Raw genomic sequence first — 26,320 nt, forward strand, 5'->3', positions numbered from 1 at the left:
CTAAAAATGGATGAAAGAAATATGTGTCGTAAATATATAACTAGGAATTGAGGCTATAAGACAGGATGAAATCTCACGTCGGGGATCAACAGGTGAGATTGCAGCAGGGGTGGAGAACACAGTTGTGGGGAAGGCCATAAAGAGGACCTTTTAAGGGAGCATGGAAAGGAGATGCTAGAGAGGAAGGCGGTAAACCCAGATAAAATCGTCACAGAACACAAGGGAAGATAGAGTTCCAAAGGAAAGGGGATTGACAAGAGTAGCAAGGCTGCAGAAAGATAAAGTAATAGGAAAAAATGGAAAGGACCCATTGGAGGTAGCAAAAGCATTTTGGGGACCTTAATGGTTCCTGGCAACTGTGATAGTAATACCTCCCCCAGGAAGCCTCTGTAAATCCTAATATCCCTGTGCTTATCAATCAGAATACAGGCTCATTGGCTTGTCAGTTATCCAGCCATTTAGACTTGAGCAGCCTGAGGGCCTTGAAGAAGGAAATGGCATGTTTTGGGCAATTCCTATGGGCCAGGCACAGTGCTAGGTATTTTGCAAGTACTAATATATTTGATCCTCAGAGCAACCCAGTGAGATAGATATGATTTCCCATTTTACATATTCAGAAATTGAGGTTCCAGGAGGCTAACCCAAGATCTTGTAACTACTAACGGATACTGGAACCTCTGTCTTTTGGACTCCTTATGAAAAACGTGTACGTTGGGGAATGTTTTTCCCGTCCCTCCTATGTCATCTGGAAGTTCCACAGAGGCAGACGTGCTGGTTTCTTACCCAATAGCTAATCCTATCTTCCTGCTGACAGAATTGGATTTTCTTTGTGTATGGGGTAACCCGGTGCTTCAGCAAAGACTGAGCCCTTTCCTAATCCCCGGAGCCAAAATTTGACTAGTCTAAGCAAATTATGGCCATTTCATTTGTCTTGCTGTTGATCAGCTCAGGAACAGGCTTGTGATGCAGTTCTGCCTCCTAAGACGTGAGGGCATTTATGCTGGGGAGTGGGACCCAAAAAAGGGAGTGTCTTCATTTTGGCTTTATTTATTTATGTGTTTATTTGCATTTGGATGTGGTTGAGAAGGTACTACCTAAAGCTATTGTAGCCACTTTGCAACTGTGAGGGAACCAACCACCTGAGAATAAAACTGACATGAAGATATTCATTGATCTACCCCCAGACTTCTTGCTTGGTGAGGCAACAGGTATTTATTGTTCAAGCCACTTTAAGTTCTATTTTTACATTATTTGTAGCCAAAGCATGCAATATACACAATATACTATGTACGTTTTTACCCACTGGTTTATTCCCAGCTCCTAACACAGTGGTAACTGCTCAAAAAAAAATATGTTTTGATTGCCAGCATGAAGAATGTTGTGTATTTCAGAGTAAAGATGAATGAATTCAATGAATTATTACAGGGTATAGAAAACTGAGATGACAACATGCCATTGGCGTTCTCTCTAAAAGCACAAGAGGAGGAGAAAAAAAGAGCACACCACATGGAAAAAACCCTGGTTGTGTGTAACATGGCAGCATCTCAGTACTCTGCCACCAGGGAGAAATATTTATGTTAAGACCTCTGTCTATCAGACGGCCATTTCCTCCCATGTAATTAATTGAAATTTAAAATCAAGTTGTGTCCCCGGTTACCGAGGTCCAGACTAAAGAACAGCCTAGATTGTGTTTTCAGTCAGGAGGTGGCTGTGTTCGAGATTTGTGTTGGCATCTTTGAGCTGCGACCACAGCTCACATTTTTGTGGGAAATATCAGATGAAAGTTTTATGGCAACATTCTTCCATCAGGAAGGGCGGGTGGGGCGGTGGGGGAGACGGGCTTCAGCATGCCCAAGAGAGTTTTTCTCCTTCTGAAACATGTTTAGACTCATTCTTTCCAAATTAATGAGGCCACTTTCCCCTTTCAGAGCAAATGCAGATAGAGAAACAAATGGGTGAAAATTTAGAAACACCAGGGTCCCCTTTCCAAAGCCTCATTTCACAAGGCCCTATGTGGTTTGTGGAAGCAAGTTGAGGTCCTGGTAACTGATAAATACGATATAATTTTAGAACTTTCATAAGCCTGTGTGGCCTTTTTGTTGAAGATCAGCAATTAGGGCCTTAAAGTACTAAAAACAATTACCTAAATCGTTTTCAAAATGTCCATATTCAGTATTAGTTCTGGGCACTGTCTCTTCCTCTTGTTCAGCCCCTGCTTATACTCTTTCATGCAGCTAGATTATTCCAGTTGTGGTTCCCAGATATGGTTCAGCTGCAGTGTATGCAGGGGTGCGTGGGGAAGACATCCTGGCCGAGGCTTTGGAGAAGAGTCTCTTTGTGCCCACTTGCTCATGGCCCTGTTCTGAGGGAAGGGACCCTAAGTGATTTCTTACACACAGATCATCACATTTGACCCCCTGATCCTGGCTGATGGAACCAGGAAGGGGCAGTTGTTTTTGAAGACGGCCATCCGTAAGCTGACCAACAGCCAATGGGATAACCCAGTGGGAGCCCTCTATAGGACAGGGGTGTCCAGTGCCCTGTAGTGGCCAGTGGACTCTATCAGATCCTTTCTCTTAAGAAGTATGAAGGTGACACAGAGAGAAAAATACAAGTGACAGAAGGGTTCAAAAACCAAGAGACTCATGGAGAGGAGACAGTGGGCTAAAGCCATGAATCAGTAGAGTTGAAGATTAAGAAGCTAAGCAGGACCTTGGAGGGAGCTACAAAGGGTATGAGAAGCATTAAGAGACAGGCAGTGGCCTCGTGTGGTGCTGTGGGTGGCCGCTGCTGAGGGTCAGCAAGATCCTGGGGCCTGTGGACTGAGGATGGAGTGCCAGTTCCTGGGAGGCTCGGTCCTACGTTTATGCCAACTCCCTACCGTTGTTCCTCACATGCCTTCATCATATATCTCCATTTGCTGAGAATCTGATTGTGTCAAACTCTTGCAATCTGAAAGAATTTAACTACGAGGTTCAATATTTACAAACTTGGTGATCTTGGGCAAGTCACTTAACCTCCGTGAACATTAGATGTTCAATCTCTACCTGCGATAGGCAGAATAATGACCCCAGCATGTCCATGTCCTAATTCTAGGAATCTAAGAATATGTTACTTTACATGGCAAAAGGGATTTTGCAAGTGTGATGAAGTTAGAGACCTTGAATTGGGCTCCTATATTATCCATGAGAGTCCAAGCTAGTCACGTGGGTTCTTAAAATCAAATAGGAGAACTTTTCCCAGCTGAGGTTGCGGGAGATGTAACTATAGAGGAACAGTCATAGAGGTTCAACATTACTGACTTTGAAGATGAAAGAAGAGGCCAGGAGCCAAGGAATATGGGCAACCTCTAGAAGAGAAAAAGGCAAGGAAACAGACTCTCCCCTAGCCCCTCCAAAAGAATGCAGCCACGCCTATACACTAACTAGCCCAGGAGACCTGTGTGGGACTTCTAACCTACAGAACTGTAAGATGATAAATGTCTTTTGTCTTAAGCCATTAATTCTGTGGTAACGTGTTACTGCAACAATAGTAAACTAATCCACTATAATATCACTCTACATATATATGGGAAAACATTTAAATGAATACACACTCCAGTGTAATATTGGTTATGTCGTCTTTTTGAATTCCTTACTTTGCTGGTTTCAACAATGAGTATATGTTACTTGTGTAATAAAGAAGTTGTTATGTGTACTTTTGGTAAGATTTATTTGGTAAATATTAAGTCCAGCAAACATTTGTTGAAGGTACTTTGTGTAGTCCTGTGGTCATTTAGATACTGCACGTTTTTTAGTCTTTGTTAGGCCTGGTATGGTGCATTGTGACACATCTCAAGGTCATGTTGATGGAGCTCAAAAATCTACTGAAGAAATTTTAAAAGGACATTTTAGAGAACCTGTGGCTTCACAAGTCCATCAGCCTCACCCAAAGTCTGAAAACTCTTCGGCTCATTCACAGCTCACCCAATGTCAATAGGGGAGGACTATTAACTGACATTAGAGTTACCAATACTGGTGATAAGCACAGCAAATGAGACAGCGAGGCTCCTTTGAAGGTACTTCTGAACCACTTAAGGTTAAGAACTTGGCTTTGGTGGGTTAAAATCGCAGAGCATGCCCGAAATACCAGTTCTCACTTGAGCAAGAATTTGTTAGCTCTTATCACGACCAACCATCTTCAGGGCTTTGAATGGCCCTAAACCTAATTTCGCATTTAGACAGGACAATAGGTGCTTTGCATGACCTGATTAGAGAATAATGCAAAGCTGTTTCCCATTAGGTCACTTTGACCTGCGGCCGAGCCAAATTCCCTGGACCTGTCTCCAGCCAAACTACACCCCAGGGGAATGAAGGAACTAGAGCAGATTTTCAGGAGTAGAGATCTTAGCACTTTTCATCATGTCTTTATTCATCAAATGTTTGTTGGATGTTGTAACTGTGTCCCCAAATGTTCGTGTGCATAAGAATTAGCTGGGAGGGTTCCACTCCCCAGAGAAACTGATTCAGCAATTCAAGGGTGGGACCTGGGGATCTATATTCAACCACCTTGTGGGTGATTTTCATACAAGACCTCTACAGACCACTTTGTAACATGTTTAGTTTGGTCTAAACAAAATGAATAAGCAAGAGTTCCTTGCCATCTGGAGCCTTGAAGTCCAAGGAAACAGACACACTATTATGATACTATGTGATGAGCACAATAATAGAAGTTTTGGTGACAGTGAAAGGGGGAAAAGATTCTCTGTCCAGGGGAGTGCAGTGTTGAAGCATGTCACTGAAAAGAGAAGAAGGAATGGCATTCTAGGTAGGGGAACAGCCTTTACAATCCCCAAATCATGAGAAGACATGAAATACTAGGGAAGAGTGAGCAGTGCAGGGTGATGGGAAGGTGAGAGGAACTCTAGGTGTGGATAAGCAGGAGAGACTCGAAGAAGAGAGCATGGATCTCGATTCACCAACTAAGTCATTGCACTTTGTTTTGTAGGCAACAGGGAGTTGGTGGAAGATTTTAAACAGACAGTGACATGAGGAGATTTGAAATTTTTCTATGAGAACATCTAGTATTGTGGAGATGCTCATTCAACTAATGTCTCCTGAGGACCCACCTTGTGCCCTGTCACCGTTAGAAATCGTTGTGACAGCCCAAGCGATGAAAGTCTAAACTACGGTAGCAGCAGTGGCATGTATTGAATTGGTCAACAAGATTTACGATTTAATTCTTTACATAACAGGATTTGGTGACAGGTTAGATGTAAGAAGCAAGGAGGTGTTTGTAATGTTTTAGGGCAGAGAGACTGCTATGGACTAAATGTTTATGTCCCCCCCCCCACAAGATTCTTATCTTGAAGCCTAATCCCCAATGTGATGGCATTAGGAGATTGTCGTTGGGGAGGTACGTAGGTCATGAGGATGGAGCCCTCATGAATGGGATTAGTGTCCTTATAAGAAGAGACAAAGAAGGATCATCTCTCTCCCCCATGTGAGGATACAGCAAGAAGAGAGCCATTTACAAACCAGGACTATGTTGGCACCCTTGGTTTCAGACTTCTGGCCTCCAGAACTGTGAAAAATAAATATTTGGTTGTTTGAACCATCCAGCCCATGGAATTTCGTTAAAGCAGCTAGAACCGACTAAGACAGAGACTGAAGGGATGATAATGACATTCGTGGAGAGTCAGGAGGAGAAGACTTGCCCCAGACCTAAATGCGGGTAGAGGGGCCCATCCAGAGGGAGAAGTAGCGTGAAAATATGTGAGGTCCAGTGGCGGAGCATGAGTAGCAATAAGCGGGGGGGATGTAGTGAACTGTGAAGGAAGTGAACTGAGCTGAGCGGGATCCCCCAGAGAAAGAAAGAGGGGTCTGAGAGGAAAGAAGTGATTAGTCATTTAAAATGCAACAGAGGAAGGCCATTGTGATGTCTTTTGGTTTCACCATTTAGGATGCCATGGGTGACCTTATCAGAGACTACTGCATGCAGAGCTGGGGGTGGGAGCCAGAGGTCAGGATGGAGGGAACGCAGTGAGGAAGAAGGGAGTGGAAGGTGTGGCCATGGGAGCACACAGGGTAGACGAAACAACTCTTTCAGGAAAGCTGAGCATGAAAGGAAGGAGGCAAAGTAAGAAGAAGAGTGGATAGAATTAAGGCACTAAGTATTAAGGGTTCCTGTGAACCTGTGGGTCCAGGGCTTTTCGCTTATACGATAGAAAAAGTTGTGGTGAAAATAGAGGAGGGATAAGTTGGATTTCTTTTTAGAATTTCTATTGTCTTAGAGTAAAATACTTATTTAAAAACTAAAGGGAACAAGTGTGCTGGGGCTTTAAGTACCAGGAATCAGTAAAAAAATATTTCTAAGTCTTCAGAGTAGGAATCTGTCAATACGGGCTTGTGAAATGGAGGCTGCTCTGAGAATCAGGAGGAGGACATGCTCAAGGGAAAGGAAAGCTAAAGAACCAGCCATGGCAGAGCAAAAAGGGGCTGTAAATTATCATGATACTTGGCAGTCCCTCCCTGGGACTGGGTCACTGTCAGGGCAGCAAACCTACCTGGGGAGAGGCATGATTTGACTTGATTTTTTGGTTCAGTGATTGTGGAGGCATAAAGGAACATCCAGAAAAATCACCTTATCAAATGACTAATCAACCTTTGGTATTTGATCTGGGAATCTCTACTCAGGGACAAACCAGTTGGATGCAAATCCACATTTTTGTATATTTAGAAAACAAATGGTCAAAAGTCAGATAGATGGAGGAGTCTAATCTCTTCAACCATCGAAAACAACAGTGTAATTTTATTTTGTATATTCTTATGAATAAGGTGTTGCTTTCAAGTTCCTATTTCGTGTGAAACCAGAACAGCAGTTTGTACAGTTCCCTCAGAAACTGAGCATAATATGATGGTTTCAGTCTTGTGTTCTGTTTGTGCACAAGGGCGCGCTCAAGGGCAAGGTTGCAGTCGTGCACGTTGCACATTGACAGTGGTTACATATATTCGTGTAAATGCCTAGCAAATGTCTTCGAAGAATACATACCAAACAGGTAGCAGGGGTTCCCTTTGGGCAAAGCAGAGGCGAGACCTGAAATTAGGGTTGATGGTTGGAAAGCACTTTAATTTTACCTTCAACGTTAGTTTTTTTACAGTATAAATTTATTAGTTGTATATATAAAAAATTAATTTAAAAATTATGGTGAAATCAACACTGACAAGATTTTGCTAATTATTCTTTGGGAAGTCAAAGGTGGTTATCATTTAGTAGAGGGATAGGTGATCGAGATATAAGTAATGGAGAAATCAGTGCTTGGTGTTTGCCAGGTGCTTAAATGCAATGAATGCCTCCAATAAATCAAAACCCTTTATGTGTGTCATCAGTTCTGTCTTAAAAAGAATTCAGTCTTTCTTCTTTTCGCTCTCCTTGGAACCCATGTTTCTTCAAACAGCTATTCTGTGAGCTAGAAGAATGGTTTCATCTATGAAAATGTCATTTTCCTCCTAATGATAAACATCAAAAATGGTAGCGGGCTTCCCTGGTGGTGCAGTTGTTGAAAGTCCGCCTGCCGGTGGGGACATGGGTTCATGTCCCGGTCCGGGAAGATCCCACATGCCGCGGAGTGGCTGGGCCCGTGAGCCATGGCCGCTGAGCCTGCGCGTCCACAGCCTGTGCTCCGCAACGAGAGAGGCCACAACAGTGAGAGGCCCGCGTACCGCAAAAAAAAAAAAAAAGTAGCTATTACTATTTTTATTAATCCAATGATAATGATTGAAACTATAATTCAAAGGATTGAAGAATGAGCAGAGAGTGAGGATCTGGATGGATGAAAGAGTGAAATTCTGCAGAGATCATGAGGGACGCTGAAAGAGCTCACGTCGGCATCTTACCTCGGCATGGTGTGAGCTCAGGGCTGGGCTCAGGGCTTCTGGAGAGAGAGGAAAGTTTGGAAAGAAGACCTGACAGAAAGTAGGAAATGAGTGAGAAGATTCCTGAGCAGCAGAAGGGCCTCAGTTGAGGTTATTGAGAGAGAGATGCCAGGAAACAATTTGGCCTTTGTTAACTTTTCCCAGTGAGTCTGGGTTGCTCTGAAGCATGAGAGAAAGTAGACTGAACTTCCACTTAGGGCTGGGAATGGGTGAACACCCAGAAGAACAAGAACAAGGAAATCGACATTAACATGTTACTGAAATAGCTTTCCATGGGGTTCTGGCAATGTAAGAGTGCGACACTCTAGGACCTGGTTGATGGACGGGAGAACAGAAGAGATGGAAGACAAAGACGTCCTGTTACAAGAGAGGGAACAGGAGGGTTGTAAGCAGCAAGAGAACAAAAGAGGAAGGTGAATAAGGTTCATTTTGTCATGCCTACTAGACTGTAATTTCTCTTAGGAGCTGATTTTCATTCATTTTTTATTTATCATAGCACTTGTTCAATAAATGCTTTTAATATCGTGAGTGAACCCATTAAGGGGAATCGTGATCTCACTAGATAATCTACCAACTAAGCTATGAGTTTCTTGAGTGCAGGCCCTGAGTCTTGTGAACTGATATATCAAAAATGTGCGGGAAAGATCAGAGGAGTTTGCAGGTCCACAATAGTTATCGAATGGACAAATGAGCTGGAGCTTTTTGAACTCTGATTTCTTCATCTAAAAATGAAAACCACAAGACCAACTCACAGTCCCGAGAAGGGAGGAGGCATACGTTATAACACTAGACAACTCTGCTCGTAAAACGTGCCAGACCAATGCTTGAGCATATTCATTTAAATTCCTTAGTGGGCAGCTGATTCCCCAGGGCTAATACTGTCTTCAGTTGTGGAGGGAAATGAGTCAAGCAAATGGAATCATAAATACACACACACACACGGACACAACTTGGCCATAGACTTTTTAAACTTTTTATCTTCTCAAATTCTCCTCACTTCTTTCTCCTTCACCCCTCAGCCCCCACTTTGTACAGCTGGCCCTGCTTGGACCAAATATCCATGACAGATTCAAAACCGTTGCCTGGAGTTTGGCTACTGCTTAACAGGTAGTTATAAACCATTCTGTGGTGCTGAGATTCCAGCAATCTGAGATGGCATGAAGAAGCTAATTAAAGCAGTCAAGAAGACTGTGTAAATAAAGATGAAAATGTAAACACAGTCTTCATTGGATACAGTGATTACAAATTACACTTGTTTGTTTTTTGTCAGAACCATCTGTGGTTTGTCAGAATTTTGATATGTGGCATAACCTGCCACTAATCAAAAGAAGAAAACAAACCACACACACACACACACACACAAAAGAAGAAGGAAATCTAAGACTGTAAGTAGGAAAACAGACATAGGAAACTTCTATCTTTCCAAGTGGGAAAAATATTCAACTTGTTTTTTGCAAACAAATCTGATCTGTTTTTGGACAAAATCTGAGCTCCTTAGTTTGCCTTGACAGATGTGCCCTCTCTCCATCCCGAAGAGCTCAGCAGTGGGAGGTCCAGGCAGCTCGAAGTGGGGAAAGAAGCCATGAGGATGTAGATGAAATAACAGAATCAAGTTGCCAAACTCAAGGACTTTATTTCAAAGAAGCCCAAGCTTAGTTTTTTAAAAATATCTAGGGTATCATGGACTTATGGAAACAACTAGATAGCATGAATCTTCAAGTTACACTATATAACTGTAACATATTTTTCCTAAAATTTAGCATTTACATTTATACTGCATAAACATCTAATGAAGCAAATACTATGTTACCGAGGGGAAAAGCAGAGGAGTGTTTTGAAACAATGATTTACTGTCTGTACGTCTCTGACCTCTACTGATTTATCATGAATAAATATTCTGCACTATAAAATAAAAACTTAGAACAACTCCACCTCAAGTCTGGACCAGTTCCTGATATATAGCATGTACTCAAGAACAGTTTTTTAAGGAGAGGGAAGAGAATGAAAAAAAAACGGACTACCTTAATGGTATTTGTACCATGAAGTTTGCTAATTCTGTACATGTATAAAGATTAATGTAGATCTTCTTATTGTTGATGTATTTGTAAGTCCCAACGGCACAAGGCATTGAGCTGAGTTCTTGTTTCTTTGTTTAAAGGTAGCATCTGTTTACGGACAGATTATTTCTTAGCATGATTCAGGCCAGCTCGACATTTAAAAATAAATAACGTGGATCTGAGTTTCAGAGAAGTATTACAGGAAATTAAAACTAAACAAAACAAAACAACAAGAAAACAGAAGTCACAAGAGTGCAACAGACAACATGAGCAGAGTGTAAAGATGAGGGGAAGGCCAAGGACAGCCGTGTCCTTGTCTCGGGGATGGAGCAGGCAGGAGCAGAAACATCAGTCACCACCACATCATTTCGGAATATCAGTCATTCAAACCATCTCCCTCTTCCCTCAATCCTCTATGCCCTCAAGTCATTTCCTAGGCACCAGCAAGGGGTGGGAAGTGGGGCAAAAAAGGAAAAAAAAACCCAAGGACTGAAGTTATGTATAATTTGCCACTAATAATAATGGTAAGCACGCATATGCTGTTTACTTATTTATTGTGCCAGGTGCTCTTTGGTTTTTTTTTGTTTGGTTGGTTTTTTTTTTTGCAGTACGTGGGCCTCTCACTGTTGTGGCCTCTCCCGTTGCGGAGCACAGGCTCCAGACGTGCAGGCTCAGCGGCCATGGCTCACGGGCCCAGCCGCTCCACGGCATGTGGGATCCTCCCGGACCGGGGCACGAACCCGTGTCCCCTGCATTGGCAGGCGGACTCTCAACCACTGCGCCACCAGGGAAGCCCGCCAGGTGCTCTTTGAATACATATACTAACTCATTCAATTCTCACAGCAGCCCTTTTATTATTCCCATTTTACAGATGAGGAAGTTGAGGCACGGAAGGATCAAAGGTGTTTAAAGAGTAGAGCCATGATTCAAACCCAGGTGGTCAGTCTCAGAGTACATCCCCTTGTCTGCTACTCAAATGCCCAGCTGGAAGAAGACAAGGGTTTGGGATGAAATACTTTCAGATTCCCTTTCACATAAACAAATCTAGGCTTCTATATCACGTTGTACATAGAAATGATCTGTTTGGGTACCTAGCCCCCAGCACACAGAGTACAGGCTCAATAAATACTTGTCAAATGAAAGGATGTTTCGTGTCAATTTATAGTAGAACTCTTTAGAACATATTGAGCTCATAAAACCACAAAATCCTAAGTTGATTGGTCTTGAAAAACCTAATTTTTGCCTCAGTGCAGCGTAGAAAGGTGCTTGTGCCACTTACAAAGTACATCCCACAGAATTTCATGGTGATCCTAATCTAAAGATCTCTTTCTCAAAATAGCAAACAGTGCCGATCAGAACGAGATGGCTCGCCTGTCCCTAAACAACCAGTGGTCCTCAGTGTATCAGGAGGTCTGACAGAGGAAAAAAAAAAAAAATGCACAGAGAGGAAATGAACTGAGACAACATCACTTCACAGCAACCGGAAGGAAAAACAGCCACAAGGTCACCATTCACAGCCTGCGTGTGCAGTTGCTCCGTGGGGAAATGCTCACAGCTGCCTTCAGAAGCAAGTCTAGTGGCTGCAGCAACACAGAAGCACGGCCACGAGGCAGGACTGAGCTGCCACCTCCTGCCTGCCTGCCCAGAGGGAGGGCAAGGACCCAACCAGAGGATCCCGCAGCAGCCATTCCCCCTGGGTGAGTTCCCAGACACTTGCTGTGGCCTGAGGGGAAGGTGGGGGGCTCACTCAGACTCTGACTTCCTGAGCTGGTGTCAGACAACCAGCTGTGTTCCCTGCTGGGGGCACCCTTATCTGCAGCTGCTGGGAGGGACCCAACAGGCCTCAGGAGGAAAGAGTCTCCCCCTTCAGGTTGACCTGGAGGCACTGCTTTAGTGCAACTTAAAACCTACGTGATTCTAGTTGCATATCTTCCTGGGTAGGTGCTTCCTGGTGTGTAAAGTACCTGGCTCCTCCCACTTCCTACCGGGCCTCGGAGAGCTTACCTGAAATGACCCTGAGCTTTTACTTTTCCTAATTATTTCAGAACCTCTAAGTGTGCGCTGTCACTTACAATTTATGGTGGATTAGAGTCATTTATAAGGTGTTCAGCCTCTATGGGAATGACGGAGGGGCAAGAAATGGTGATGAGAATCAGACTCTGTGTGTGTCCAGGCTCTGCAGAGAATGGGTCATTCGTATCCCCTCTAAGGGGTTGGGGACAAATTACACTGTTCTCTGTGTCCACACTGGGCCACCCGAACAGCTCCACCCTTACTTTTCTCCGTATTTATTAATCCATTTAATGTGTTCATTCATTCAATTGCCTTTCTTCCGCAAAAGACTTGAGGCAACTTTTTATCTTGCTGAAATTACTTCAAAATGAAGTAAACCTCCAGCTTTAAAGAGGAAAAGCCCTTCTAGAAGGGTCAGATGCTATCTCAAGCTGCCAGGAGGTCGGAGAGCAGGCTAGTCCCTGAGCTAGTGACCAGAGGTGAGGGCGGGGGCTCTGGTCTTTCAGCTCCTGCCTGGAGAGCCCCTCCCTTCCCCCCAGCAGCTGGTTTCCCACCCAGAAGTGGGTGTGAAGAACTATCCTCCAGACAGAACCCTGGGAACCAGCCAAGCGGTTTTCCTCCGTGTTTCTGTTTGCTCCAAGTTTGCTTATTTTTAAGGACATTTCTGTTCTAAGAATGGAGCAAAGGGGAGCAGTGGAAAGGGCGGGGTGTGAAATCAGTTTCATGTTAGAGCTCCACCGCTTCTCGTGAATTAGGTCACTAAATTATTGTACAAGTCTCTAGTGAGTATTCACGGTGTGGAAGCCACTTTTAAGTCAAAACTTAAGTAAGATGGAGCAAAACTGACATCGCCCTGCCCCCCAAAAGCTTGTAGTCCGTTGATTAATCATTACCCAAGTGCAATGAGGACCAGGGCACATCACGGGGGAGCCTGATCTGTCTGGGCATCCGCGAGGTTTCCATAGCACAGGGGCCATGACAGCTGGAGAAGAACAGGTATGAACAAGGCAAAGGGCTGGCTAGTGCCAGGTGTAGGGAGCAGCTTACGGCACTCCCTGAGGCGGGAGGCCCGAATTGTCCAGCTAAGTTAAGGCCAGTGTGGCCAGAGGGAAGAGAAGAGTGGCTCAAGTCGAGGCTAGAGAAAGAGGAGCGTTGAAGATGCTGCTTATTCTAAAACTGGTGGAGAAGCTGCTTGGGGTGTCATGGTCTGATCTGCATTTTTAATAAATCCCTGTTGCTACCGTGTGGAGAATGGATGGGACGGGCCACACCTGCTGACAGGGAGACTGGTTAGAAGGCTGAGGAAGTCAGCCAAGCAAGGATGTCAGTGGGAATAAGACAAGACAAGGATGGTAGCAGTAGAGGCGGAACTAGACGGATAAAGAGTCATCGAGAAAGGAAAATCAACAGGACTTGGGGGTAAATAGGAAAGGAGATCCCAGGGGAAGTGTTGAGATGGTCCCCAGTTTTCTGGTTGGGGCATCCTTGTGGATGTTGATGCTGCTCGCCGCTCACAGAGACTAGAGTAGTTGGTGAACGACCAGGCCTGGGGTGAGTGCCGTTCTGGAATGGATGATTTTGGAGGGCCTTGAACACATCCAAAGGCAGATGTCAGCCAGGCAGTTGACATGCTGGTCTAGAGCTCAGAGCAGGGTCCTGGGGATCCTGAACATATAGATGCTGACTGATGCCATGGGTATGGATGAAACATCCTTGAGAGAGAATATCAAGTGAGAAATGAAGGGGGTGGCTTAGGATGGAACCTCAAGAAATCCTAACATTTAAATAGAGGGAGAGGAGAATGAGCTCTCTAAGAAGACTAGGTAGTTTCTTGAAAAGTTAAACACAGAATTACCACATGACACAGCAATTCCACTCCTAGCTATATACCCCAAAGAATTGAAAACAGGGGCTCATGCTTTCATTACCAGCACGATTTCACAATCGCGAAAAAGTAGAAACAGCTTAAATGTCCATCAGCAGATGAATGGATAAATAAATACTGGTATAACCATACGACGGAATATTATTCAGCCACAAAAAGGAATGAAGGTTCTGGGGCTTCCCTGGTGGCGCAGTGGTTGGGAGTCCACCTGCCAATGCAGGGAACACGGGTTCGATGCCTGGTCCAGGAGGATCCCACATGCGGCGGAGCAACTAATCCCATGCGCCACAACTACTGAGCCTGTGCTCTAGAGCCCGCGAGCCACAACTACTGAGCCTGCACGCCACAGCTACTGAAGCCTGCACACCTAGAGCCCGTGCTCCGCAACAGGAGAGGCCACCGCAGTGAGAAGCCCGCACACCACTGCGAAGAGTAGCTCCTGCTCGCCACAACTAGAGAAAGCCTGCACGCAGCAATGAAGACCCAAAGCAGCCAAAAATAAATTAAAAAAAAAAAAAGGAATGAAGGTCTGATACATGCTACAATGTGTATGAACCTCAAAAAACCAGGCCCCCAAAGTGTATGATTCCATTTAAATGAAATGTCCGTAATAGGTAAATCAATAGAAACAGAATGTAGATTGGGGTCTAGGAGCAGGGAAATATGGGGGACAACTGCTTAATGGGTATGGGGCCTCTTTTTGGGGTGACACAAATGTTTTGGAACTAGATAGAGGGGGTGGTTGCACAGCATTGTGAATATATTGAATGTTACTGAATTGTTCCCTTTACATTGGCTAATTTACGTTATGTGAGTTTCACCTCAATATTTTTTTAAAAAAGAAAGGAAAAAGAAGACTAGAAAGGTATAACCAGAGGTGCAGGAGAACACAGACTGTATGACTGGTCAAATGACGTAACTCCTGGTGCCTCTTCCTTTATATGTAAATAAGGGGAAATTAATCGCTATGGGGAAGGGCTGTGGGTAAGGATTAAACGTGGTAACAATTTTTAAAGTATCTAGCAGGGAAGGGGCGTAGTAGAAGCAGTCAGAGTCCTGCCTACATCCTTCAGGCCTCAGCAGGACTGGGCTGACTTCTAACAGCCTGCATCTTTCTCTCATGACCTGAGGGCTTTCTCCAGGCCAGGTAGAGTCACTATAATTGTCCAAAGACAAATGAAAATGTCCAGAAATTAACTCTCTAATGGGCTGTAAATATCCCAGCTCCCTTGGGCCCGAGTGGAATAACTCTAAGGTTGTCTTTCACCTTTTCTCAAAATTTCCACCTGGACTTGTACTTCAGTTGCCCACAGTGGTAGCTCTACGGCTTGGTAATGTGCGCTTTATGGCTTTCCTCTCCTCTTTTCACCCTTCCTCCCTGCAACACACCTCATATCCACTCAAGGGCCCTGGGGGAGGGGGAGGGTCCTTCTCATTCCCTTGTGAGGTCCCACTTGGAGAAAGGACCCAGGTACCAGCACGGGGAAGCTCCTTTAGACTTATCCTGTCCTGTACGAAACTACACCACGTGAAGACACATCCTACTGCAAACCGCCTCCACTTTCTCTCTGCTTCTCTGTCTCCCCATAAACTCATTTGATCAAAAGTTCCAAAGTGTGGGACACAGTATGATAATTTGATATGGTACTTGGTACCCAGATATGGCATTTAATCACATTGAGTCACTAGACTTTGTCATACAGAGAAATCTTTTCCATTTCTCTCTTTTGATCCTCTGTTGTAGGCCTGATCTAAAGACCCCTCTAACCTGTGGCCATTTACCTTTGGCACAAAGCGAAAGTAGACCTCAGGCTATAAGCCATCAGCAGGCAATGGTAGCTAGCTAAAATTTAGTATCATGGTTTCGTCTTCCTGCATTTATTTTTTTAATGACTACCTTCTAGTAACAACAATGTGTTTTTATTTGCGTGAGTGGCATGAAAGTTGTTTTTTTTTAATTTACGTCTTTAATTTTTTTTAAAGTGTCTATTTATTTTTCTGTTTTTGTTTTCTTCCAGTTTTATTGAGATATGGTTGATATATGGCACAGAATAAGTTTAAGGTGTACAACATAACGATTTGACTTACATACATCATGAAATGATTATCATAGTAGAACATTCATCATCTCATATAGATACAACATTAAAGACATTGAAAAAAAGTATGTTTTCCTTGTGACAAAAATTCTTAGGATTTACTCTCTTAAAAACTTTGCTGTATAACGTAGAGCAGTGTTCAATATATTTATCATGTTGCACATGACATCCCTAGTATTTATTTATCTTATAACTGGAAGTTTGTGCCTTTTGACCACTTCCCTCCAATTCACCGTCCCCCACCACCCTAAAAGTGAGTCAGTTTAAAGAAAAGAATCGTGTTACTCATTGTACTGGAGGCACACTTGATATGGAAACCCTGCAGGGCCAGGAATGGCATGGACATCCTCAGAAGGGAGTGTCCAAGCCACCCTGTGTGCTGCAGGCTTTTTGGTCATCAAAATAAGCAACTTCACTGTGACCACAATGGCTCCCAAATGTCCAGGCAGTGATGGGAAAGACTGCTTGAAATCGACACAGCCCCAGGCTCCAATGCAGGGTAGTTCTGCCCTAAGGACAAACCTTAAGTAACTCCGCAGAGGTGAAATAAGGTAACAGGCAGAGATGCCAATGCGTCCACATTCCTTTTCACATTCACTTCAGATTAGAAGCTTTGATTAAAGGAGGTCTATAACTCAACTCTATTTAATTCCTATAGGCAGCTGTTCTCCCCCAAGGCCCTCCCTCCACTTTCCAAGGAAGGTGGTAAACAAGGGTTGATAATCCAGATAAGTTTCATTTTAGAAAAATTTTTAAATAATGTGAAACATTTCATACTACAAAGAGGTACATATAATGTGTACATACATTCCAAATAATAGTAGAAATAAGAAAACAAATACACGTGTACCCACTGCCCACCTTCCCAACCCTTGAAAGGAGCTGCGGTCTTAAGTTTTGTGTTAATCACATTCCGTTACTTTTCAGATTGGCCTCATGTGCCTATATGTATACATATATGCATATGTGTATGTGCAATTTATATATACATTAATTTATACATAGTTTATGTGTATATGCAGTTGATTTCTGCCTGTTTGGGAACTTTAAACACATGTCATCATACCATATGCATTCCTCCATAACTGGCTCTGTGGCTCAACGTTGTTTTGGAGGGTTATCCATGTCGATGTAGATACGGGCTGACAACTCATTTTCAAGGCTGTAGAGCATTCTGTTGTGTAAACAAGTGACAATGTATTTATTGTCTGTATCAGTTGACAGTGCTAGGTCATTGCCAAAGATGAAGACTCGGAGTATGATTGCAGGAAGGCACAATGCTTCCCAAATTTCTCTGTCTCTCATGCACCTCTCTAAACATGTTAGAAACAGGTTTTAACTGGGGATAAAAGGTGAATGAATTAGGCACTTGAGAGCCAAAAGGAATAAGACATCAAAGGAGGAAAGGGGCCCTAAATGGAGGAAAAGAAGAAATAAAAAGGACTCCTGGGTGGAGAAATGTGCTGGTTGTGGGCACATTAAGGACAGCTTTCACTCTCACTGTCCACTTCCCCTACCGCATAAACCCTTGGTGCAAGGATCTGTGTGAAACTTAGTTTTCAAAAGCATCCTCCGCCCAATCAGCAAATGACCACCAGGAGTACTAACCACATTGTTAGATCCTGAAGAGTCCACATTTCATACAAAACTCCTCTGGCGCCTTCCCACTGATGTATTTTTAGATTCATCTTTTCCTCAGAGTATATGGGACTAATTAGCACATAGTCATCAAATGGTACCATGTCCGTGAACCTTTCATAACCTTTGGACTAGTTCCGTGACTCTGAAATTCCCCACCCACAGCTTCACTTGTAAAGAGTGGAAATATTTAGAGGAAGTGATACTATCAGTGGCTCAGCATCACCAAGGCAAGTATTTTCCCCGAAAAACACAGTAGTAAGCCTGTGCCTTCTCACATAACAGCATCGCAGCATGGCTGTAGCAAGTTCTGTGTTCTCTTAGCACCTGTTTCTCTAGAGGGAAAATGTGCAGGGGCTTTACATCCCAAGAGAGACAGAATGTTGAGGAGGTAATGCTCTCTGTCCCTCCACCAGAGTGGAGAAGTTGAGGTCAATGGCTAGTGTCAGGGGTTGTGTCACTGATCTGGCTTCGGTGACTGTAGGGTCTTGGTGGGTGAGGATACATCCTGGTAAATTACATTTACATATGGACTAATTCACTGAAAGAGTAAAAGTCTAAGGGATACTGCAGGGAAACAGAACCAGTAGGCTGTGTGTATATATGTACATATAAAGAGAGATTTATTTTAAAGAAATGACTCGTGCATTCGTGGAAGCTGGCAAGTTCAAAATCTACAGAGTAGACTGGCAGGCTGGAGGCCCAGGGAAGATTTGAGGTTGCGGTTGAGCGCAGAGTCAGTCTGCTGGCAGAACTCTTGCTCAAAGCGGAAGTTGGTCTTTTTTCTCTTAAGGCCTTCATCTGATTAGATGAGGCTCACCCAGAATATGGAGGGTGATCACTTTGCTCTGAGTCTACTGACTTACAAATGTTAATCCTACTTAAGAAAATAACTTCACAGCAACATCTGAAATAATGTTTGACCAAATATCCGGGTATGTTTTTTTAACTTGATTTTTTTTTAACTGAAGTATAGTTGATTTACAATGTTGTTCCAAATTCTGCTGTACAGCAAAGTGACTCAGTTATACACATACAGACATTCTTTTTTTTTAAATTTCTTTTCCATTATGGTTTACCACAGGATATTGAATATAGTTCCCTGTGCTCTACAGTAGGACCTTGTTGTTTATCCATCCTATATATGATAGTTTACATCTGCTCATCCCAAACTCCCGGTCCTTCCCTCTCCCGCCCCTCTCCCCCTTGGCAACCACAAGTCTGTTGTTCTCTATGTCTGTGAGTCTGTTTCTGTTTTGTAGATAGGTTCGTTTGTGCCATATTTTAGGTTCCACATATAAGTGATACCATATGGTATTATATTTGTCTTTCTCTTTCTGGCTTACTTCACTTAGTATGATAATCTCTAGTGGCATCCATGTTGCTTCAAATGACATTATTTCATCCTTTTTATGGCTGAGTAATATTCCACTGTATATACATACCACATCTTCTTTATCCATTCATCTGTTGATGGACATTTAGGTTGTTTCCATGTTTTGGCTATTGTGAATAGCACTGCTTATCCGGGTATCTTAGGCTGACCAAGGTAACACATGAAATTAACCATCACAGATAACATATCTCCTTTTAGAAAATAATTTAACAGTTATTTATTCAACAATTGTCAAGAGCCCCGTTTGGGCCAGGCACTGTGCACGGTGTTGAGGATCTTGTAGTGAAGCCAAGCAGATAAAGTCCCCATCCTCAAGGAGCTCATATGTAGGAAGTGGTCAAGGAATTAAAACCACTTACAGTAGGTTTCATGCCTTCAAGAAGCACTGCAAATATGACTCGAGTCAATCAAATCCAGTTCTCCTTATAATATAGTATTGGATTTAGTGAGGTTGTGTCTTCATGGACCTTATGGTTGACAAGGGACCTCAGATGTGAATTATATGATGACCATAAACACATTTCAACAACTGTACACCACATGCTCTCCATTATACAGCTTTCAAAAGCACATATAATTCAGTTATGAATGGCAGTGAGGATTAACAAATTGCATACAATTGTATTTAAAATAAAATAGCCAAGGTATTTAGTACATAGTTGTTTAATTTTCTCAAAATTTCTTCATTTTTGTGGCAAGACAGATAAAGGAACCACTGAATGAAAGTGTTATGATTTTGGAAGGATTGATTTGGGAAGACTTAAGACCACTAGACGGTATTTGTTTGTTTCTTTGGTTGCTTTAAGTTGTTTACTTTCTTGGTTTCTTTTTTCCTTGCATTTTTGTTTTTTTGCCTGAAGCAAAGATAGGCATTAAATAAGGCATTACTTCATATTGCTTAGAACTGAGAATCCATTTTCTTAAAATGATGAGATTATCTGTGCTGGCTTGCTAAGTGCTGTAGGTGGCCACAGGCATAGGAGTCTCACACACCTGACCTCCACTCTAAGAACATCAGTATTTTATTAGGATATTTGAGCTGCCAAAAGCTAGGGGTAGTAATCCAATCAAAGTTTTAGGTAAGTGCTGGAGAGGGCCCAAGGATGTATAGTACAAAGTGGTGTACCTCAAAGAGTGGAATTTTACTGAAGAAAGCATGGTCAAAATGTGTCACCTATTGTCTCCAACATAAAGCCCCATTCTCAAGAATCTTACATTTGAGTTGAGGAGAGAGCAGACATTTGTAAAACAAAAATCATGTTTAACAACTAGCTAAATGGCCTCCTTGATGTTCCCCCAAAGGCCAAGCATGTGCCCAACTCAGGACTTTTGAACTAGAAGGACCTTCCAGGAGATATGTGCAAGGTTCCTCTCTTTTCTCATTAGGCCCCTCCCTCTCCTCATCAGGCCCCTCCCTTTCCTCATTCAGCTCTTTAGTCACATGTCACCTTATCATGCCACCCTCCCCTTCCATGCTTTATAAAATAGCCCCATCCCCATCTCACACACCCACTCCACTACCTGCACTTATTATCACCTAACATAGGAGTACCTGTGTATTTGCTTATTGTCTGTTTCCTCCCCTGGAATGCCAGCTCCGTGGGTGCAGGACTTGTTTTGTTCACTGTTATATCTCTAGCACTTGGTAGGTGCTCAATAAATATCTGTTGAATGAATGAGTGAATGACCTAGTGAGTGTTAGGAATGAGCCTACTGTGTAGGGGAAGAAAAACCATTCAAGCCAGGAAGCCTGCTCAGCAGAGGTAGACTCAGGACAGTCTTTGTAGAATAGGAAGGATATAGAAAAGCATGAGGAGATTGTGATGGGAAGAAAAAGTGGCCTGAGCAAAGAAGCAAGGCATCTGGGCACCAATGCACTTCTGGGGACCTGTGAGCTGATCCCTTTGACCCAAGTGCAGGTCATGGGAGGGCAGAAGGGGAAGTCATCCCATCCCCTCCCAAGCCCCGGTGGGAACTGCCACCAGACGAGTGGGCAGCAGGCCTGGCAATCCTTTGTGAAAGCAAGAAGCCCACCCTCTTGGGCTGCACACACTGTAGGCAAAACAGACTTTCCACAGGAAAGCAAATTTGAATCTGCTCTAGTATTTTAATCACAGCTTGACTGAAAAACAGAGTTCTACTTAATATAGCAGAGCAAAGGATACTTTTGCCCTGAGCATTTTTTCAGAGAAAATGTTGCTGCCTGTTTGCTTTAGCTATAGGAAAACTTCAGTCATGCTTTTGTGTAATATCTTACTCTAAGCAGGCCTCTGATGCAGGGATTGGCCCTCCTGGGTTCCTGCCAGGATGATTTAGCAGAGAGATATGTCTATTTCATAGTTAAACAAAGTATTGCATACACCAGTTAACATCCCCAACAATAGCATTCCTTGAATACCCAGTTAGAGAAGTGTTGGTCTGTTCTATGTCATATTTTCTCTCTGATGAATAACTTATTTCTTAATAGCATAGATGATCTTCTTGGCCTAACACTCTCAAGTTGAGGTTGAGCTCAACCTAGCACAGGTTTCTTTTCTTTTGAGGCTGAGATGAAATTGTGCATGTTACTGAAAATGTGAACACCATCAGAATGGCCATCAGTGACGTCCTTATTATAATTTGGCAATCTGCACTTTGAAATACTATGTAACTGTTAGAAAAAGAATAAAGATGATCTACACACCAAGACATGAAAAGATGTGAACTAAATTCAAAACAATAAATACAATGGAATGTATAGTATAAGCCCATTTTTAGTGAAATGGTCATTATTATCTATATTGTAAAAAAAAAAAAAAAGTGATCATTGGAATTCAGAAAATGGGCAGATCCAGGAGGGCTGAAGTAACTGGTGGAGTCTTTAAGAGGGCAGCTCTGGAGCCACCCGCTTGGGTTAGAATCCCTCCTCTACTACCCAACCGCTGTGTGCTCTTGAGCAATTTACTTTACCTTTCTGTTTCTCAGTGTCTCATCTGCAGAAAGGAGGTAATAACAGTCCTATCTCACTGGTTGGTTTTGAACGTTCTGAGTCAATACATGGCTTTGAGTGTTCAATATACACCAAGTATCTAAAGCAGTATTTGACACATTAAATACTCAATACTCATTAGCTGGTAGGAGGAAGAGGAGAGAGAATAAGGTTTCAAAAATGAGAAAGAGCCTAAAGAATGAGTGGGGTTTGACAAGAAAAGAGAATTCCAGAAGAGGGGAGTGTGGAAATATATATATAGAAAAGTCTTCTAGGATGAATGGAACAATCCAATTTAATTCAATTCAACCTCCGTAAAGAAAGTCAAAATGGTATATATCTCATTATCTAGGTGACAGACAGGATCACAGAGGTACTATTATTGAAAGGGAATACAAGAAGGATTTTTTAAAGTTAGCTTTCCTTCGTTATCATGTCGACCAACCTGTGTATCAATCATCAGTCAGCAAATATTGATGGAGTCCCTACAGGGTGCTGGGCGCTGAGGGGAACGAGACCAACAGTCCCTGCCAGCATGAAACTTTTTTTCAAGCGAGTTTAAAGTCGGAAAACTACTGGGATCATTTGTTTCATTTGTGTTGATTTGTAAGGTGCCCAAGTGGTCGAGTAGTTACCTCAGAGTGACTCATTAATAAATAGAAAAAAAAAATCATTTTATTACCCTTTTTTTTTGGCCACACCGTGTGACTTGCAGGATCTTAGTTCCTTGACCAGGGATTGAACCCACACTCTCTGCAGTGAAAGCCTGGCGTTCTAATCACTGGACCACCAGGGAATTCCCTGTATTAGCCTTTAAAGCATAGACAACTCTTGATTTTCTGTGCTAATGAGAAATCACAGGAATAAATATAGTTGATAGATTAAATTATGTTTATTTTATCTGTAAGTTAAATAAATCATCATTGTTTGCCTTTTAAGTTCAAAGCCTTCCTCCATCTGTTTGGATTTCTGATTATCCTCCATCCCCATCTCTCCTTCTCAATTTTGCAAATGGCCATGTGGGCCCAGGGGAGATGGGAAAAGCAGCTGCGGTTATCCACGGTAAGTTTTAAGCAGCCCCTAGGTCACTGAACGGGGTGACCTTGGCAAACACCTTATCACTTTCTCCCAGTAAGTAAATGCAAGTGGGTCCCTGAAACACTGAAGCTTTTGCTTACTACCCCTGACCACACTGAAGAGGCCTTGTGAGAGCCAAGATCCTGTCTTGTAAATCTCTGATTGTTCACACAGAAAAGCCAGACGTTTCATAGTTCGGCAGGATTAATTTGCAAGGGATACTGTGTGGAAGATGCCAAAACAGCTAGTAGCTAAATTTAAGAAATTACAGCAATTAGTTGGTCCCAAAAGGTATGGTATCATTCACTCTTAGAATCGCATTGCCAAGGACTGAGCTGGGGAGTTTGGTCTCCAGGGAAGAGTTAAAAAACCAGACAGGAATATTACAAAAATTTCCACTGAAAAATAAGTTCCTTGGGAGACAAGCTGAGAGACTTGCTAATTGCAGCTTACTCCGAGCCTAATGATGGTCAGCTGCATTCTGGGAGCGAACACAGGCTGTTACCATGATGGTGACGGGAGAGGGGACTCCAAGCAGATGGACCGGAATCCAACAGGGCCAAATGAGTCCTTTAGAACAGTAATCCATTTTAGAGTGAATTGCACTGGGAGATGAGTCAAATTTGCTTTCTCCAAGATTCTTACCAACAGGAAAGATTGATAAAACACACTTGTGCCGCTGTGTTTTTCAAAAGTTCAACCATATAATAACTTTAGCAGGCACATCATCCTACACTGCCTAAATTTCAAACATTTCCTTGATGTAGGATGATCACATAGAAAGGAATGTTATTCTTATCCAGCCATTGGTAAGATTTTTGTCTTCCTTAATCCCAGAAACTAAATCACTGGCTACTTCAGAGGCTCTGACCTAAATCTTAATTGATGCCATTGCCTCTTTAGACCACTGTGTGTGATTTCAACCAGACAGACCCAGGAGGAAGGATTAAGGTGGTTGCAATGGGGAAAGGCTAGTATTTTGACCAGTCATGTAGTGAGTTTACTGCAGCACCCTTTCCATTTGTAATCTAGCTCTATAAGGCTCTCCTCCTGAGGTGACCTTCCTTTCCTGATGTCCAGTACAGTGAAAACTAGGTCATTGTCTTATGTTTGGTTTTCCTCTTCAGTCTTGAAGCTGGTTCACATCATTGGATCAAAATGTTAATAGCTAATATTTAGGTGCTAACTTACAATTCCATCAGAACATTGACCCACAACAACCAACTTATTTAGTGTTCAAAGCAGTACCGGGGAGTATTATTATATCCTCCACTCTACAGATAATGAAACTGAAGAGACCATATGAAGTCAGGCAAATGATCATATGACACCTGCTAGAACTGAAACCCCCGTCTTTTAACTAAGTCATTTGCTTAAAGACATTCATCTAATGACTAAGAAACTCCTTGTGGTGGACCCTTACAGCATAGATGCCTTCGGTGTGAAGACACTGATTTTTCTTAGATGAAAAATGCATTTACTTGAAACTAGGAGGCTTTTAATTTTATTTCCATCTCTCCTCTATTGCTTTTAAAGTGCTAACCACCAAAAGCCAAGATTTCCCATGGAAAAATCTGCTGTATTCGTGAAGTGATCCTTGGGTACCACCACCAGTTTTTCTTCCTAAATCCCATTTCCTTTTTCTGGCACTTGTTATGACAAAGTCCTCTTTTCAAATACCTGATATCCATGGTCTCCTTCCAATTTTACTTTTATCAAAATGTGCTTGTAAGGAAGGACTTGATCTCATTGATTTCAGTTGGTGGAACGCCAAGCCATTACCTTCCTGCTAGTTACGTTTTAAGTCATATTCCTTCCTATGAAATAAGAAGTTTGCTTCTCTAGTAAAGGGGATTTGGGGGAGTAGATGGAGATTAGGTTTTAAAACAGGGGCATCTTCCTTTACCCTCCAGATTCTACCATGTAGATATACTGTGCTTTAGCCAACTCCAGCGCTAACTAGGACATCTTGATCCACCAACTAAGCCATCATAGAAACTTGCCATTCATTTGCTGTGATGCAGAGAAAACAGGCATTTAGCAGAAAGTTGTTTCTCTTTGAAAGCAGTGCAAGAATAGGTCTGTGGAATGCTGGGGTCGTTTAGTTTCCTCAATGGAAATAAACAGGATGTTCCTGCATTAATTAGAAGGTTTGAAAGGTAAGAAAGAGTGAGGGCGATTGAGAAGTAATTTCAGCAAACAGAATGTTAAGTATTCTGTTGTAAGACAATGTGTTCCATTTGGGGAACGGTTGGTAGAAAATACGGTTACCATAATGAAGGGGGCTCAGCTAAAACCACCCATCCCTGTCCAGCTCTGCCCAGTTCTTCTAAACACTCAGCCTGCTGTACTAATTCCATCACTGTCAGCACAGTGTCCAGTCTCCAGTGTCCAGTGGACCCTAGGAGACCACAGAAGAGGTGAAGAAAGAGGAGGGAAGGTGTCAAGGCTCCAATTAGCTCGTAAGGAACAAGTATTATAATAAATATTATTCTTAAAAAAAAAAAGAGTGGGATGAGTACCATACCATTCCCCTCCCTTTTTTCTCCTCATAGATGTTTCAACTTCTTGAAGACATTCTACTTGTCATTGAGCTGTGGGAAATGTATGGTAGATTTCCTGATTAGCAGGTGGAAGGCATAGCTGGCTGTTGCATAACAAAATAATAGTAGTTTTATTGAGTATTTAGTATGTTCTAAGCAAACACTCCTCCTTTGATTCACAATCACCCAACGAAGGAGGTATTGCTACTATAATTCTAGAGTCTCCGTAGGGGTTAGAAGCAAGGGCTCTGGAACCAGACTGCCTGGGTTCAAATCCTGGTTGTGCCTGCTGTGTGACCTTAAGACAGATACTTAACCTCTCCATGAATCAGCTTCCTCACCTTTAAAGCTGAGGTAATAACAATGTCACACATCTCTGTCAGGGTCCCCAAGCCCACCCCCGGATTCAATGTCCCGCTAGGATGATTCACAGGATGAATCATCCTAGTGAGACATGATGTATGTACATGTACATACATGTACATCATCCTAGTATGATGTCACAGCATACAATCATACCCACAGCTAAGATCTATTACATCAAGTGGACACAAATTAAAATCAGCAAAAGGTGATTATCGATATGTATGTTCCCATTACCATTTTCTTAATTGTTTTGGGTTTGTTTTTGTAGGTCTTTTCCTTCTCTTGTGTTTCCTGCCTAGAGAAGTTCCTTTAGCATTTGTTGTAAAGCTGGATGGACCTAGAGTCTGTCATACAGAGTGAAGTAA

General features: G+C 42.7%; 1 protein-coding gene across 1 annotated transcript in view; it reads left to right on the forward strand.

The window, feature by feature from the left end:
* NEDD9 (neural precursor cell expressed, developmentally down-regulated 9) overlaps positions 1–26,320 on the forward strand; it is a 296,654-nt gene that overhangs the window by 100,233 nt on the left and 170,101 nt on the right. Inside the window, exon 5 of the mRNA XM_081245729.1 lies at positions 11,310–11,667. The gene's annotated coding sequence lies outside the window, so the exon portion shown is untranslated. The remainder of the gene's footprint in view (positions 1–11,309; positions 11,668–26,320) is intronic.

The sequence above is a fragment of the Mesoplodon bidens genome (assembly GCF_964165515.1).
Source record: "Mesoplodon bidens genome assembly, chromosome: 10".
Classification (NCBI taxonomy): domain Eukaryota; kingdom Metazoa; phylum Chordata; class Mammalia; order Artiodactyla; family Ziphiidae; genus Mesoplodon; species Mesoplodon bidens.